This window comes from Melanotaenia boesemani, chromosome 5 (genome assembly GCF_017639745.1).
Source record: "Melanotaenia boesemani isolate fMelBoe1 chromosome 5, fMelBoe1.pri, whole genome shotgun sequence".
Lineage (NCBI taxonomy): Eukaryota > Metazoa > Chordata > Actinopteri > Atheriniformes > Melanotaeniidae > Melanotaenia > Melanotaenia boesemani.
Genome location: NC_055686.1, coordinates 27,827,700 through 27,846,592, shown reverse-complemented (window position 1 = coordinate 27,846,592; position 18,893 = coordinate 27,827,700). Strand labels below are relative to the sequence as shown.

The 18,893-nt window shown below is 38.8% G+C and overlaps 1 protein-coding gene across 1 annotated transcript in view; it reads right to left on the bottom strand.

Moving 5' to 3' along the window:
• The window catches only part of ndrg2 (NDRG family member 2), a 44,987-nt gene extending 32,288 nt beyond the window's left edge, over positions 1–12,699 (bottom strand). The window contains exon 1 of the mRNA XM_041985709.1: positions 12,291–12,699. The gene's annotated coding sequence lies outside the window, so the exon portion shown is untranslated. The remainder of the gene's footprint in view (positions 1–12,290) is intronic.
• Between the last annotated feature and the right edge of the window lie 6,194 nt (positions 12,700–18,893).

Below are 18,893 nucleotides of genomic sequence, written 5' to 3'. Positions count from 1 at the left end.
ATACACTGCTATTATTACAGCAGATACCAGCTAACAGTGATTAGTATAGTCTGTAAATAGGAGCAGAAATCAGGAAATGTCTCTCCTTGCTATGGTTATTATAATTATTGATTCTTTTTCAGTGTCTGTGGTGACAGCAGGCTCACAGTGATCCAACACAGGACACAGGAAATGTTGTTAATGTACTCAAGTCAGTATCCTGAGCTCCACTCATCCTGATTAGGACTGAAATGTTAGGAGTTACGATTAATTCGATGAATTTTCTGGTTAAACCAGAGTGTATTTGCAGAAAGTTCTCTTTTTAAAAAAAATATAGCTGGTCAACAAAGTGTTTTTTGCTATGGCCAAAAATGAAAAACAAGCATAGCTAAGGACCCCAAATTATGATGATAATGTTTAGGAAGGTAAAACCAAAGACAATTTACTAATAAACGACTGAAATGGTCGAGACTTTTAGACGGGATGCTGAGTTCAGAGGTTGATTGAACATCTGGGCCCGCACTACAAACCAAGTTAAACATGCCTAAAGGGCCTTACCTTATCTTAGTCAGACCAAGTCAGCCCAGGTTATCTAAAAAAAACAGAAAACACTGACCCCAAATTGCCAATCAGAATTTGTTTCATAGTTCAGGGTCCTGGCCAGACACAGACCTTGGCCATTAATTTGTTCAATATGCAGAATCTAAAGCAAAAGAAGTTAAAAACAAAGTCTAATTCACATCATTACAATTTCTCAAATCTTTTTACTTTTAACTTCTTTAAATGGAAGATAATCCATGTTAAACAAATCTCAGTTTGCATGAAAACAGTGTTTCAGGTCGCTGCTATTACAAACCTGCCCATGAGTGCCCTACAGCTTTATATACAGTGACGGCATCTCTTGTTGCTAGGGGATTTGTGACACCGCTGCACTCAGTCTACTTCTTATCCAAACACCTCACATGCATATTGTACATGTTTGCGTTGTTCCTTTTTTTCACCCTGTTTAGCCCTTCCTCTGCCCGACAAATCTATTGACAAACACCCCTGATTATGTAACACCCACATTGTGAAGCATCGCCTCTGACAGACTGGATGCACATTTGGACACAATCAGGTTGGGGAGTAAAATCTGCACCACACACTTCAGTTAGAAAAAAAGACAGAAAGAAAATACATCTATAAACACTTGACTCCACACATCCACCTTAGAAATATGAATGAAGTTTTGGGCAGAGTGTATGGCTATAAATAGGATGTTGTGAAGGCCCGTTTGGACTCGTGGGAACAGACAAAGCATTGTGTTGCCTGGCCTATCTGTAACTGGCCTCAAGCCATCAGCCACAGGACTGATCTGCCCCCCCCTCCTCTCTCAAACACAGCCCACATGCTTAAATACGAAGCCTGCTGTAATTTCATACACCTACATAGCATAAAATCCATACGCACTGACCCAGATGCTAACACTCTCATGCTCACACACACCTACACAGGATATAAAAAGCTGAAATCCATATTCTTACTCAGACTCATAGGTCCTAGACGCTACGATTGGCCAAAACAAATATAAATTCTGATGTGAAACAAGAACAAATGTTACTCACATAGCTAGAAATTATTTAGACCAGACTGATCTTAAACACCTACGCAGCAAACACCGTTCCATGCTGTCTCGGTCACCAGCTAATATGCTCTTCTTCACTGTGCAGACAGTAAAAATACAACTGAGCTCATATTATAAAACCCACATAAGTGAACACTGCAAACAGAAACATTGGGAATCATATCAAAGAAAGTGGCATGGCTTAAAAGTTTGAAAGTGGCATGGCTTAAAGGTCCCATAATATGCAAAATTCACTTTCCATCCTTAAAAGATGGACGAAGCCTCCGTGCCGTCACCCGTAGGTTTCGTCGCCATTTTGGCAGCGTCACGCATGTCGTCCTGGAAAATCCAAAACTGGGCAAAGAGGTGGAGCAGAGAGGGAGACTGTGAAGGTGGGGGTGGATGACACCCATCAAACTCTGAGCTGCCTGTAGCTAAGAGCTAACCGAGCTAACCTGGAGCTAAAGATAGTTAACCAGCTAATGGAGGTAGGCGGGCTAAGGCTATGGCGCACTGTTAGCTGCCTAAAAACCTGTGCTACACTCTCCCTTCTTGCCGTGGAAATTGGATATCAATTGTCAGTCAAAAGGACACGTCCCTAATTATGCTGAATTTCAAGATTAAATAAATCTAAACGGATGACTTAGGCAAAAATTTAGCCCCTCCCAATTGTCATATTGGGTGGGGGGTGACCTATTCATCCTAAAATGTTTTTGTACCGGGCTTTAAACATGTTTATTTCTGCTGTGAAGTTGGTCTTTTTAACACGGGAGTCTATGGGGATTGACTCTGTTTTGGAGCCAGCCCCTAGTAGATGAGGGTTGAACTGCAATTTTTTGCTTTTCCACATAACCTTCACATTTTACCGGCAGATGTTGCCGCTCAGTCAACCCTTCAAAATCACCGAGCAGGTGCCAGTGAAAGCCGGATCCTCTCCAAGAGAGGGGCGTGGACAGGCACCACTCGTGAACATTTAAAGGTTCAGACACAGAAACAGCCTGTTCTCATTAGAGCTCACTGGAGCCGCATTTGGAATGGCTGAAATTAAGAACCAAAGCTGAATTTAGGGTGATACACTTTGAAAACTCTGAAATCCGTATTAAATTGTTGAAAAAATGTATAATATGGGACCTTTTAGAAGCACAGCTAGTGTTGTAGGAGTATTTCTCCCATTTTCTGGGCTATAAAGATACAGTAGATCTATTGAGAAGAATCCATATAAATCTATTTTTCTTTCAAAATGTGTGTTTCTGTCCACTTCTGTCCAAGAGACTGTAACCTGCTCTATTAACAGAAGTGGGTGAAATCCTCTTACACAGCAACAAGTGCAGGTTTGAGTGGTGAAAACATTTTAACTGTGGTTTCCTGCAATTAAAACTTTTCTTCTTTTTTTTTCTGTTAGTGAGGATGAGACCACATATCTAAATGTTTATTCTGAATTTTCGACACTTTTTCCGGTTATGGTGGCCAGGCTTTTAACACACCAAGTTGAATTTACAACCAACACAGAAGAATCTGTGTTTCTGTTCTTCCAACAGCCAGAAGTGCAAAACTATACACACCTATTAATAGCAGCTGCACTCAGATGGGCTGCACAGGATCTGGGCCATATAAATAAAGGACGAGAAGGCTTCTTCTACATTTTTACACAAAACAAGTAAATTAGTTTTAAAATATCAAAATTAGGATTCAAAATATCTTTTTTCAAAAAGAAAAATGATCTGTTGTACAAATAATAGATCATTTGTACGTCACCAAATAAACAAATAAATGCTTTAATTGCAAGACTTTGGTTTTAGTATGGACGTTTTACCAGTTCATACCGTTTTTTATTTTGTTTTGAGATGATTTGTCTTGTGCTGCCACCCCAGTTTAAATAGTTAAAGCAATGCCGATTGTGGGGAAGTGGGGAACTTTTCCACTGCTGCACCACTAAACATGCTTGCAGCAGAGCTCCTGTGTTATCATGTTAAGCTGTGAAAATGAGAAAGTTAAGAAAGTGAAGCTTCCACAGACATTTAAGTTAAACAAAACAGAAGAATTTTTGCCATCTATGTTATCTGGAGGTACTTTGGTTAAAAAAGATTAGACTTGGAAACAACTTTTACTGCAGCTGCTGTCGAGTTAATGTGATCAGCAAAGGTGGCAACAGGAGTCATTTGATGCACCATCTAAGCTGCAAACATGCTTTCGAGTACAAAGAATGTATGAAACTAAGACTGTCACTCTGCACATCCTTAGATAAACTCTTATTACTATTACTCATTGGATAATAATAGTTGTTATTACATCGTATGGATAAAAATTATAATATAAGGTTAATTATTTTGAGTTTTATATAGTTATGAGCTTTATTGTAGTGGGTTGTTGCTTGTTTATTGGTATTCACTTGTTTGAATTTGACTGTTTTTTATTTGTTTAGCTGTCCTGGGACCAGAGATGGAAATTAGCGGTTAAATTAGTGGTTAAATCTGGTACAATGCATCTTTTCTCCTCTGAGACAAATGATTTTTTGTGCATGGTCCCTGACCTTTATAAAAAAAATAAATAAATAAAAAGAGAGAGAGAGAGAGAGAGAGAGAGAGACAGAGAGAGCAGGGAATGACATGCAGCAAAAAGCCCCAAGTAGGAAAGGCCTCACTGAGGAGCTGTAGCTTCTGTACACTGGGTAGCTGCTCAGCCAGTTCAGCTACACGCTGCTGCTACTGCAATAATTCTCTTTAAATCAGTGGAAAATGTGGCTAACCCCCAGTCATGTGCGAATATATATATATATATATATATATATATATATATATATATAAATAAATAATTTTACTGATACAATCCAGCCAAACTGTAGTTCAAGGTAGGGCTGGGTGAATCGATCCAAATATCGATAGCAAGGCCAGTATCGGTATCATTCGTTACCAGCATGATGAAATCAATATTTCTTTCTGCAAAGGACTGCACAGGCAGAAAGACAAAAAATGTGAATAAGAGCCAACCAATAGCAGGTTTTGCTTTTGTTTATTATCATTCTAATCATGATCAATAATTAAAGGTAAAATTATTAAATGACTGTGAAATTTCAAACAAAAAGTATCAATATCGTACTGGTATCTGCGATACTTGCCCTGGATTTATCTGGTATCAGATCAATACCAAAATTTGCAGCATTACCCTGCCCTATTTCAGGTTGTGTGGGTAAGCTTAGAAGTACAGAAACGAGAAACATGCCAAGACAAGAACCAAACTGCATGGCTCCCTGGAGTCATTCAGTACATGTAGTCTAGACTTTTGTGGTCAAATATTTGAGGGCAGGTTATCATACTGGCTCCTTCTAAATCTAAGGTATGTACTAAACACACATTGTTCAATTAGATTAACATACCACATGCGCCCTGCACTTTTCATTAAAAAAAAAGAGCTTCTCGTCTTGTTGGAGACATTGTTTGGAGACCTTATTAGTGTCATAACGTTGCTGTTGGCTCCTCCTAAATGAGACATTTTATGTTTTAGCTGTTAAGTCCAACTTCATTTAAAATATGTTTGATGTATGCAGAAAATCGCTAAAATTATTCAGCAGAATTAGATGAGAGCAGAGTCCGGTGATCACTCCCTGTGGGGCTTTACTACAAGCAACGTTCATGTACTTGTAGTAATTTAATACACTAACTGGGCATCTGCAACATCTAACACTTTTTAGTACTTCAACTGCAAATGAAAACCCATCGCTAAAGTCAACAATAAGCAAAAACTCACAATCTAAAGAGACAATTACACCCACAGAAACACACATCAGCTCCATGGCACTTCCAGCACTGAAACACCACTTACCACCGCTACACTTCACATTTAATCAGAGCTTGGTATCGTAGCTACACTGAAATGTATCAGAAAAGCAGCGTGTACACCCAACAGCTGGCATTCCAGGCACTTCGACAGGCACGCTGACAGTCCCGTCAGCAAGACTATTTCTGAGCTGACAAGACCACAACAAAATTTAGTCTTCTGATATTCTAGGACCTGAATCCACCTCTGAAGCAACAGGAGTCAAGTTATAGCTGTTGACCGACCTAGTTTACTGCATATCCACACACCCATCTTCCTTTCAAAACTGTGTCCAGTGTCTGCTTTTTCACAGAAGGAAAACATGCTCAGTCTAAGCCGATGGGACATAGAGAAAATTTAATAGAAAAGTTAATGCTGTAAATTAGCTCCTTTATTTAATACTTTTCAGTAATCAGATTTCGAGTTGCCAGATGTGAATCCAGCTTCTCTTGTGTTTCAGATCAGAAATAAGCCATGACTTGGTTTTGCTAATATAAAATAGGTCAAGCATATCATCATTCCCTGTCATCAACACTGATGGGTCAGCAAACACTGCAGGGGTAAATGTTAATACTGGTGCAGTAAACAAGTAAGGTGACTTTATAAATATCAGTAGCCAAGGAAGTAAATCTGCTCTTTGGCTAATGCAGTTAATATGTATGCTCACTCTTACAAAACATATGGAACATGTTTCCCAATTTCTTTTAATATCCAGTCACATTTTTTTCTTTACTTTTATTTTAGTTTTACACATGTCGAGTTTAACATTTATCTCACAATGTCAAGTGTGTTAAATAATGCTTTATAAAAAACACTTTCATAGACCAAGTCCATGTTGGGAACCCTGCGAATGTCAGAGTTGACCCTGCCTGGAGAGCAAAAGGTCAAGCTGTCACTGGCTATTTGAATGAGCACTGGTAAAGGCCAATGATGGCACAGATAGTCATCAATGAGGTCAGGCTGGTCAATAGTTACCAACAAGCACAATGGTGCTGAGACAATGCAACATGAGTGCTAAGGTTTAAAAAAAAACCACAGTTATTGTTAATTTTCTTTTATCTAAATAAGGGGAAAACATGTACAAACTGTTATTGTTTTTTAATGATTTCTTTGCTTCTATAGTTTGAGTTCTAAAATGGATTTCTAAATGTGTGTCATTCCCATCAGAGGAGACAGTACCAAACTCATCCGCCACACTGCAATGATGTCAACGAGTTTATCTCCTTGGATTACTGGACTGGCCAAAGCACAAACACTCAGGGATGGTTGCATCAGAGCAAAGGGCAACCGTTTCAGCTGAGGAGTTTATTTTGGGCCCTGACAGATGTGTATGACATGACTCCAGACAGAAAAAAGACTCAACAAATCACCGCTGTGACAAATCATCAGCCCAGCTCACTGAAAGTAACACGGACGTCGCTATGCTCTGGGTCAGATAGAAGGTAGCTGGTCACCTTTTCTGGTCACGTAACTGAGGGAAAATGTAAGCAAATAGCAAATCCTCAAAAGTACTTGAAAGAGCATATATTTCACAGTTTAACTTAAATCACATACATTGAAAGTTGACTTGATTCTTGTGTTTTTTAAGCAATTTGAAGACATAAGGTCCATAATACTACTGACCTCATCAATCTCTTCTTACATCCAGATATAGGAGTCTCACAGCTTCAGGCTCCGTTCACACTGCAGCTCAGTTCAGATTCAGATGACAGTTTTAACGGCACGAATCCGATTTTTTAAATACCGACCAAGGCCATATACAACAAGGAACACTCAAAGGAATAAATTGATGGAGGTAATGTTTGAAAGCTACTGATAGTTGTATCATAAAACATATATTTGGGTGGCACATTTGACTACAGAATTTTATTTGACATTAGGTAATTTACAGTCTCATTGTGAAGTAATGTATTTTGTTTCAATATCAGTGTCTCCTTTTTACTGCATTATCAGAGGTGAACAGCAGAAAAAGTCACATAAAGTAGAGCATAACAAATAAGCTAAAAGTCTACTTTAGCAGCAGTTATATAAATTCCTTCAGAAGGAGGACTAACTTTCTTTGGTTGGTCATTTATCAACATGCTGCCCCTTAAAGGCTTTCACTTTTTCATATAAATGCAAATCAGTTACCTAGGAGGTTGATCCTGTGATGAGATATACTATTTACTTGCAATGGCAGCAGTCCCAGTAGATGGGGCTCTATGCTACCTATATATATCCCAAAAAGAAAGGACTAGTAATGTCCACAGTGTGTGTTTTTTTTCCCTGAATTTTGAGTTTTATTATGTAAATTCATTGTTTTTTTTTGTTTTTTTTTCTAGGATGAACGTGCCTGGTCAGGTGGTGGATGTGTAAACTAATTCAGTTTAGAACATATTTTCATATACGTTGAATTTTTCCCCCCAGGGTAATACTGTTAGACAGACTGCACCTATTTTGCAATACTTCACCAAAAACTGATGCAGCTAAGTTTCAAATTTCTTAATTTTTCATACAACTTAGCAGGTGAGACTTGGGCAAAGTAACTGCAAATCAGGATGGAAAGCACTTAGATTGGAAGGAAATTGCATCTACATATGAGAAAAATTCCAAAACATTCTGCATTTTACAACTGATTCCAATTTTATTGTCAAATTCTGCAGCTTTGTTAATGTTTTCCGCATCATGGAATTCCCAAAGTTTCAATATTCTTCCAGAAAACAACCATGTTTTTTTTCAGCTAAATAATCTCAAGTATTCCTCTGAAAAGTAGCTCTTATTCCAATTTAACCCACCATTGGTTGTCTAAGTATCCTCATTAACTTCTGCCGTCTTGACATTGATATGTAAATAATAGAAAATCCAACCTCATAAGATTGTTTTCATGACTTATCACCAAACCAACAGGGTGTCCATTCTGACAAGGCGACGACATGTTAAGTTGCGGCCAGAAGAACAGAAATAAAGCATGTCTAATAGAGATCATATATTACTAATCCATATTAGAACAGGCCTTAGTTGTATGTCAGCGATCCACAAGGCTGATTCTGCAGCTCAGCATCTGTAGACACTGATAACATTAATATAAAAATGCACCGAAGAACAATTTGTTCTCATGACCTCAATAAATAAGCCATGCTTTAAAGCAGATTAGACGGCCAGAAATCCTTTGAAGTCGACAGACATGTCTTCCTACCAACACACTCAGCTTTTAAAATGACAGAGGCACAATAAAGATGCTTTGTCTAACCCAGGGACACACTGCAGAGAGAAAAGTATGATAACTTAATGGAGCAACAGTAATAAACCAGCAATGTTACAATATTCACTTAAAATAAGAAGTTAAAAAAATGATTTGTAAATAAATGAGTTACTGTTAAATTATTTATTTCCTTGCATGTAAGCAGGGTTTTAAGGCTGCAACAGTTGCACCACCGCTTATGATATACACTCATATACAGTCTGCATTACGAATCATACTCCCTGAAGAATAACTGGCAAATGTAACCGCCTGATATATTTAGTTGAGTAAACATGAGGAATCTGGTGTAATTTGCTGTAAATACTAAGAAATTTCCCCTATGTTTCACATGCTTGTGCAACTTCCACTTGGTTGTGTTTTTTTTTTTTTTACAACACATGATAAGTACGTTAACGTTCATCATTATTCAGTATTTCAAAAATGTTGCACAAACACAAGCATCTTGTGGCAAAGTCCTCTGTTTTTTGTTTTTTTTTTCATTTTTTTTCACCCTTTAAGTATCTTATCCTCACAAAAGTGTTAGTTCTGTCTATGGGTTTAAGAGAGACATGGCAAATGCAAACACTGAGAGATCCAGGCAAAAGTAGCAAACGGTTAACAACTAAAGCTTGGCATGCACATATTCCCTCTTTTATCTGCTGTGGTTTTCATATGCATATCTCTGGTGCTCTCTTTAGTACCAAAAGTAGAGTGTTTAAACTTGTTTATACATGGGTACATGTGCTAGGACAAGCTGATTAAATCAATTTTCCAATGCTAGGAGTAAGATGTTTACGCTCAGTGCTCTGAGGGGTTTCAGTGTATTTAGGATCGGACCAGAAACTACCGCTAACTCTCATGGGATAAGCCTGTAACTATGGCAACATGAAGGTATAGCGCTACACTGTATCTTCACAACATCAGCATCACGCAGCAGTCTTTAGAGTGAGCTACCAGTGGTCTTACAGACAGGTGAAAGCAAAAAAAAAATCTTGCTGGCTTATTTGTGTACACATGGTGCTGCTGTCAATGTCAGAGTCAGACATGAAAGTTTGTTTTTGGAAAAAAAAAAAAAAAAAAAAGTTCTGGGCAGCAGCTGCTTTAAAAGTAAGAGTGGTTTCCTTACAGTAATGATGCAAACTTTATATAAACTGCATAAAAGAAAATATATTTTCACATGGATCTAAAAAAACAGCACGTTCGCTACTTTGGTCCTCACCAACTGCTCCAAACAAACCGTATCTGTGGAAGCGGACCAGCGTGAATGCACCTTAGCTGCCCATCAGAGTTCAGTTCATTCACACTCCCCTCAAAAACAGACTGAGCAAATGAGAAGTTAGAGCTTGATTAAGAAGTACTGGTGTAAATGCACCCTAAGATACGTTTCTATCAATAAATGTAGCTGCATAACCAGAAGGTAGCAGCACAGCCTGTGGTGCTCATTGTAATTCAAATTTGTTCTAACTGGAAACAAATATAAATACAAACAATGTGGGGGACATCCACAAGAGATAAATGGAGCGAGCTCTTCTTCAGGAAATACCACCATCTCTGGGAATGTCTTCTTATATCTGTGAATATATTGTTTGTTTGTTCAGGCCTAAAGCAGCTGATGAGACAAATTTCATTACCTGTCAGGCAGGATTTGTAAAGTTGCTCCCATTTTCCTTTTAAGGAGGTAAAGAGCACCTCAAGTGTTTTTCTGCAACAGTGGAGGGTTTGGGTTATGTTTTCTTCAATTTTTATCATTTCCTTTCTAAATGCAAATTAAAAAGAACTCATAACAATCAGAGCTTAAGCCAATAAACTTTTGACTACTGCAGAGTGGTACAAAATGCCACTTACACACTTTTTATTTTAAACTATTTTAAAAATTACTTGGGATTTTCTTCTCCATGTGCAGCATAGTTAGGTGGGCTTCCTGTTCATCAAAACATATAAAAACAGTGATATTAGAACAAAACGTGGTTTCAAAGAAAACATGACAGCGTCAAAATGGCAAGGCAGACGCCTCAGCAGATAAAGATAAACCTCGATTAAGATTTGGGCGGATTGACCCTTTAATACACACCCAGCAGTATTATTTTTCAGGAAGGAAGTTGTCATTGCTGCCACACAGTCTGGTCAGTATGTGGATATATGGAGTCGTGGCTGGTGGAGTTAACACCACACCCAACCACCACACTCCTGTGTGTGGCTACCAATCTATCATTTCTGCCACGGCTCGTGCATTAGCAGGTGCGCGCCTGCGTCCTCGTGCTACATTAAATTTCCAAATCTTAGCGTTGACCAATTCTAGAGAAGATTTTTAAAAAAACATCTACTTCAGTAAAAAAAAAATAAGAATGAAAGAAAGAAAGAAAGAAAGAAAGAAAGAAAGAAAGAAAGAAAGAAAGAAAGAAAGAAAGAAAAAGAAAAAAAAAAAAGCTCATGCAAGTGTGCGCGTGTACGCTTATCAGCAGGAGCTCCACTTCACTTAAAGAGCAGTGAGGCCCCGAGTCTCCAACTGCGGTTATGACTCACAGGATATGCGCGCGAGCTGGTTTGCTAGAGTGCGCGCGTGCGCCTTGCGCAACGGTGAAAACCTGTCTGAAGAGCGGTGTGGAGCCAGATGAGTGTGTGTATGTGTGTGTCCTTGGTCTGGCACGACACACAGAATCAAAACATTCCTCCTCGCGCGCCTGAATCAGCTAAATCTATAAGACACCCAATAGCACACAAAAGATGCTGTTTTTACACATTTTCAAGGTATTTATTTGCCCATAATTTCCCAGATGTTTTTTTTATACAAGTTACTACTGGGCCCGTACACGCACACATCGGGGACACACCTCCATTTGACATTGGCACATATTAGGCAATGGGGCGGCAGAGCAACAGCACCCCCTCCTCATGAGTCCTTGACTAACTCCCCCACCTCCTCCTCTTCCTCTTCTATTAGAAAAAGGAAAAAAAAACAGTCTTTCTACAACGTAAATAAACGACATTGCACCGTAAAACCAGCAGCGCTGCAGCCCTAACTGTTTAAAAACAGCACAAAGGGGAGGGATGGATGCGCCTTTAGCTAAGAGGTAATAAAGACGTGGCGAAAAGAACAGCTCATGCGACTCAAGTTCATGCGAAACGAACATGTCAATACTGGCCTATATTCTCCCTGCATCAGATTTAAGTCATGCCATTGAACTGTCATGCCTATTGTAGAAAAGAGAGGAGGGTGGTGGAGAGGGGGGGCAACAAAGAGCCGCTGGCTGTGCCACATGTGCGCGTCCATAACACGCACTCTTTCTTAACGTGTGTCACAAGCTCTATCGTACTCAAAACACCTTGCATTTCTACGTTAAAGCGGATACTGAAATGTTCCTTTTTCTTAAATGAGTTGAATGTGTGCGGTTATTGTGAAGCGCGTGGATTATCTACGGCTACCCTTTACATAATGTAATAATAATGCGATGGACCACCTTGCATCCGTTTTGTATTTTCAACACCAAGCTCCTGCGAGTGGAAAGAGGACAAAACCCTTTCTAATATATAGTTTCAATGCTATTGAATTGAATGCACAAGATAATCCCTGACTTTCTGGAAGAAACACTGAGCAAAAAAAAACTTAAAATAAATAGCTGATCTGTTTTGCATGAAGAAAAGAAAAAAGGGAAAAGGGGGGTAACTAACTCACCTTTTTTATGAACAGACAGCAACCAAAGATCTTCGTGCAAATTCAGACTTCTAAATATATAGCAAGTCTCCTCCACTTGCGCAATGTCTTCTTGCTCTCCAACCTGTCCCTCTTGTTTTCCCGCTAATCTGTTATTTCACTTTTTCCCCACCTCCTTTATTTTCCTCTGTGCCTTCTTCCTCTCAGTCGCCCCGTGTTTGCTTTTTTTCCTCTTCTCTCTTTTCTCCAGCAGGAAGAAAATTCAGCAACCAGAAAAAATATAGCGGTCAATCAAAAGGCAAGATGGAGCCTTGGAGTTTGTAGGGGAATCAAAAAGTTATTTGTAGATTAATCGACAATGAATCAAAGCAAAAAGGTTTGCTTAACTCCCAGATATTTTAAATCATATTTGATAGGCGCTGCGACGGCTGAAGTCCGACACCAGACAAAACGCTGCTGTGGTATTGGGAGAAAATAGTTTATCACACTTTTTGGTTCCCCCCTCCTCGTAGTATCCAGGTTGGTACAGTCCGCCCTTGTTGAGCTTGTGGAGCAGAGCCGGGCGAGAGACGGTTCCCGCCTGGGTTTCCAGTCAGTAGGTAAACAAACGTACCTGGAGTAAAACTAAATAGAGCTCGGAGATGAAAAGTAACGGGTGTTTTCTGCCGCTATGAGCCCAACAATGAGACTTCAAACCTGAAGCGGTGGTCTGGGACCTCAGCGGTGTCTCCAGCGGGTGTTTCTGGTCCTCTGGAAAAATAAAAGTTGTTGCCAGTCGCAAGCATTTCCTTCTCAAAACATTAAAAACCTTTTTATAATGTAAAGTTAAACAGAATTCTGTGAAAATCAGTTTTAAAAAGTTCAAAATATGTTTATATTTAGGACTAAAGTAAATATGCACAGGTTATTTGACTGTTTCTTGCAGGGGAGATGGCCATTTCCACTATCACACAAAATCAAGAGCTGCACAAAACGCTGCTCACTTTTAACTGACGACTGTCACTTGTAACAAGAAAAATAAATTTAGAGCATAATTTGTAACATCTATGGCCAAAGATAAAAACTAATATAGACTAATACATCACATTTTCTTTCCTTTAAATGTCTTTATTTAATTTCTTGTGTCCCCACTCACAACAAACTATTAATTTCTTGTTATCAGACATGAGCTACAACTAAGCTATAATTTCATACACCTTCATGAAAATGAATATAAACCTTCTCTATTTTGATAAGATAAAATTCTTATCCTTACCAGGTCTTACAATCAGGTCAAACCTAGCACAGATGAACAATGGCACATGAGTTCACCTTGTGCTAATTCAATGAACTAAAACTAAGCCAAAATGCAGAAGCAGTATGTGAAAAACCTTACCACTTCCTTAGGACTTATAATGGTAGGTAGTAGCAAAGTATTGATAATTAAATGCAGCTGATTAAATAAATATCACCAGGTGTGAGCTAAGTTATTAAAACTCAGGTTTTGTCAGCACAGCTGAAGCATTTAGGAATGCTAAAACAATGCCAAGGGCAATTTTCTTTAGAAAAATGAAACCAAAGTGGAGATATTTGGTCATTATTTACAGGAAGTTTGAAGAAAACTAAATGCTAAACTAAATTTTCTACAAATGGGGTCAGAAAAAAATGCACGAGAAAAATAATTGGTACAAAAAACTAACGTCCTGCTTAACTATTACTGGGGCTCTCGGGGTCGGAGAGAATTTGATTGGCTCGACATGACTTGCACTGGGTTAGAGCCTCTGATTAGCTTTATGTCAAATGTCCACTTTCATTGTTTAAAAGGAAAAAAAGGCCTATGCAATTGCATGTTCAGCATTTAGAGCAGCCATCAGTGTCATCTGTCAGCTTCAAATCTCAGATAAGCTCAGTTAAGTCAATGCACAGACTGAAAATGAAAACAAGGATGATTTTTTTAAAAAAGGGAAACAGACATGCAGCTAATTATGAAGATCCCATAGCAGTCTTATTGGTGAGTATTCCATCAGCTTTAAATATTACACTTGGTCTGTAATTACATAAAAAGGAACCAGTATGAAAGATGGTTTGTGTGACGTAAGGTTAATAATATGTAAATACCTAATTTACAGTATTTACATGTTATGTGCATACCATAAATTCTAACATAACACTTTAATTACACATATAACTTTAAACATTTATCCACAAAGTGGTCTACATTTATAAATCTCTATATAGAAGCTACAATGAACTCTTTCATACAGAAGAAGAAGGAACGATAGGCATGATACATCTAATCCAGCTGAGTCTGTACTGCGTAGTTGAGACAGAGTGGAGCTGCTGAGAATGATGGTTATGTAAGTCGGGTCATAGTTTCCCCAAGTGACATGCATCATATTGTATTGCCATTGGATGACCAAATAGTTTCCTGTGTGTGTTTCCCAGCAACATTTAGACTGGACAACAACATTACTGCAATATTCCTCTGAGGATTAATAATGAATGTGTGGTTCCACATGGTGATAATAATATTTAAAAGGATTTTTTTATAGATGTATTGGTGTAATGATCAGGCTTTTGATGGCAAATGTTTGGGTTTTTACTGTGCATGTGTATATACTTGATGTATATACATATGTGCATACTGTAGTTTGTAGCTTAATCTCTTTGCAGTCCTATTTCAACCAGCTTACATAATGATCCCTTGCTTCTGTCAAGCTGTAGTGAGCCACATATCTGTTCCACCAGAACACATTGGTGCACATTTAAATAAGGAATCATGCCACTGGATTCAGCCCAAATCGACACATACAGTAAAAATGTCCTCACACTTCACTTGAAAAAAAAAAAAAAAAGCCAACTTGTCCTGCTGTGCTTAAACTTTACATGTTCATTTCGGAGAAAAAAGCAGCATTTTGTTCAGATGACTTGTAATTTGTTACATTATTAGCTACATTAAAAGCTGAGATAGCACCTGCAGAGAACTACAGACATGCTCAGAAGCAGCTGTAATTGGTGCAGTTGTATATATCAGTGGTCATTGCTTATCTTGGCCTCGCAGCTGTGCATCCCGGTAGGATTAAAGCGCATGCAGTTGACCTAACACACCCTACCAGCATAAGCGGTAGATATCTGGTTGTGTAAACGAGAAGTGAATCAGCATCCTCAACAGGCGTAGTTTGTGTTGATATTTCTGCCTTAATGTAACAATGTTCTTAAAATAGTGGACCCTCTGTTTGTGTGTGCTGTAAATCAGACCCTCCTGTGTTGTAGCAGCAGGTTTGGTCACACTTTCATACTTGTGGGAGTAAATCACTGAAATACAGTTTGAAATGTGTGAAGGGTCAGATTTTCCTCTGCTGATTAGACCATGTGTTTTTAAGCCACAAAGCCCTGGTTTTCCCAGATCTACAAAGGGCTTAAAGGGCTAATATCGCCTACTGTTTGGTTAGAGTAACTGATGACGCAGAAGCTTACTCCAGGATGTGTCAGTGGACAGTTGCATTACCACTGTGTGTGGTCACAGGTGAAGAATAATTACATTTGAACATCTAAAGAAGGGTCTAACCAATATTTTCAGCTAAAGTCATTTCTAATTAGCCGGTTAGCTTTACACTGACTGATTTTAAAGTTCTTTTAGTAGTTTATAAATGTCTTAATGGTCTTGGTTCCTCTTATTTATCCGACTTGCTTTTAAATTATGAACCCTCGCGGACCCTGAGGTCCTCTGGTAGCGGTCTATTAGTTGTTCCAAGGGTGAGGACGGAGACATATGGTGAGGTTTCTTTCCGTTGTTACGGCCCTCGTCTGTGGAACAGCCTGCCAGAGAACCACAGGCCTGCAGAGACTGTTGATGTTTTTAAAAAGAGGCTTAAGACCTACCTTTTTAGCTTAGCTTTTAACAAAATTTTATTTGATCTTTTTTTTATTTTATATCTTGTTATTTTATTTTCATTTAATTTTACTCAACTGTATTTATTTTATTTATCTGTTTATTTATTTATTTACTTACTCTTAGCTTATTGTTTCTTAAGGTTATTTAATATTTGTTTTAACTCTAGTGTTTCCTCATGGGGCTCTGCCTGCTCAGTTTGGGGGTTGTTGCTGCGGTGATTGCCCTTGTCTGGGTCGCTGGGGCCCTATACTGCAGCCTTATGGCTGTTGTGTGGGCCCCAGTCTGCCCTGATCAGGGTGGTTGTTGTGATGGCGGCCTCTGTAGGACATGGGTGGACTGGCTCCTGGTGTGGATGGATCCCTATGATATTGTTTCCTCACAGCAACATCAAGCCAGTTCGTTATCACTTTCAGTGTTTTATACTACTTTTAGTACAGAGAAAGAAATCAAGGAGTTGTGTGATGAATGGGGGGGGGGGGGGGGGGGGGTATCTACTTTGTGTGTATATATGTATGTTCCTGCTTGTTTCTTTTTGTTTTAATGTGCATAAATTGATTTTTCATGTAAAGCTCTTTGTGTTGCCCCAGCATGGAAAGTGCTTTATAAATAAAGTTTGATTGATTGATTGACTGAAAACTGGTTAACTTTTAACACAGCTCATGGTCAAAACTAATGAAATTTGTTTATCGGTACATTTCCAGTTTACTCTTAAACTCAACATCTTGTTTGTATAAACTACACATAAATGTCAGTGTTAAGATAATGCTTTTTTTGGGATGTATCTGCTAGTTGCTAACAGGCTAATCTACATGAGTAAGTGTATATGAATATGTGGAATCTGTGGGTACCATATAAAATTTTGGTACTGGACAACTTCTGGTTTGTGTTTTTAGCGTGTTTGTAGGGTTAGTCTGATCGACATTCATTGGCAACTTGGCCACCTTAATGAACTCTATGTCCAGGCCTTACTGAGGTTTCTCTTTTTCAAGCAGAGGAACAAATTTCACAACATCTGGCACACATAGGTGTTTTTAGAATAGTGTTTTGCTGGATCTTAAACCCTGACCTGCTTGTCTTAGAAGGCCCTGTTAGCAGGATTTAGCTTAGGTTTAACTTGCTCTGATAGAGTAACAACATAAGTCTTCCTGCAATGACAAAGCCCTAATAGGTTAGTTAAAATACTGGGGGCTGAGACTATTTTTCTCTGCATGATTGGTGATCTTTCTATTTGAGATTGAATAAAAAAGAAAACTGAGAGGTATTGAAAGTGTTCCCTTTCAGGGCAAAAACACAAACCCTGCCTTTCGGATACCCTGAGGCCGAACCAGAACTTGCTGGTCTAGGAACACAGGACCGGCTGGACGAGCCTGTTAGGGACAAAGAAGCCTGAATGTATGTGCTCCCATTGTTGTTTGATGAATGAATTTCTGTGAAATTCCTCTTGGTAGTCGTTCTCTTAGCTGAGTTAAGACATAACATCCATTTTAAACTACATTTCTCAAAACCATAAAGAATCAGCCTCCAACTTGACCTATGTGTTACCTGAAACAACCCCAGACTTTAAACAAGCCAACCCTGCCCACGATCAAGCATGTCTATTCTACCAAGACATCATGGCGGATTGAAGTTTTTCCTTGACCACATCTATTACATCAACCATTCTTGAATATACACCATCAGTGTGTGTGGTCTATAGGGAATTGTTGCACAGTTCATGCCAGCCAGAGCTGGTAAAAACACACGTAGCTTCAAGTATAAACATGTAGTTGCTTTTGTACCACTGACAATGGAAAGGTTAGCAGGACGAATAAATTATGCCCATCTACTGTAATGCTATACAAAAACAGACAAGAAGCCTAGAAAACAATCAGCCTGGAAAAGGTTTTGTTTGTTTTCTGATAAAATATTGGCTGCTGAGAGACAAAGACAAGCCAACAGCTCCATGTTGAGCAGGATGTGACATTACAGAGAGCCTAACTGGCACCGCATGTGGCCTAACATTCAAACAACACCTGACACTCAAATTTCTAAAGGACCCCGTGGTGCCAGGGTCAGCTTACTTTTAATTTTTTATCAGGAATGAATTTTACATTTTGCTAAACACTTTACACCTGGCCCAGACTGTTGATTGTGCAGGATGCTGCCACCACCCACCCGTCCATTATAATCAAGTTCCCCCTCTGTGTTGATCAAATACCAGGCTGAATGGTGTAATTCACCATAGTGCTATTAAAGTGATGAGATTTCAGCTTAACCATGATTGAACTGTGGGGAGACGCAGAGTTACTGGAGGTTCAGGTTGTCGGTCATTTAATCAGCCAGAGGGTAAGGAAAAGTATCTGTCACATTTTCTGTTTCAGTACAAATCCATCTGCTGGGTGTATGGAATAAAACTTGTATGCTGATTGGTAAGTTTATATCAGACCAGCCAGACAACATCTGGAGGTGCACTTGCACTGAGACTTTATTAGAGCCAGGTCAGAGCAGTATAAACAAATTAACTAAGACTGTATATCAATCTAGGTGTACATTTTTTTCTGTTTAGGAACAACTTTTGTGGGAATTAACCCCTTTGAGAAATAGCTTGTGTCTTGTGTTGAGATCCAAATTACTCCAACATCTTTATGGCTTCGTCTGTTTGCTATTTGGTGCAGTCAGAAATTTAAATGGCCTTTTACATTTTGTCCTTTTTTCCTCCAAGAAATACTCTTAAACTGTCTTTATGCAACAAGTCTCCCAGTCAAATCAATGA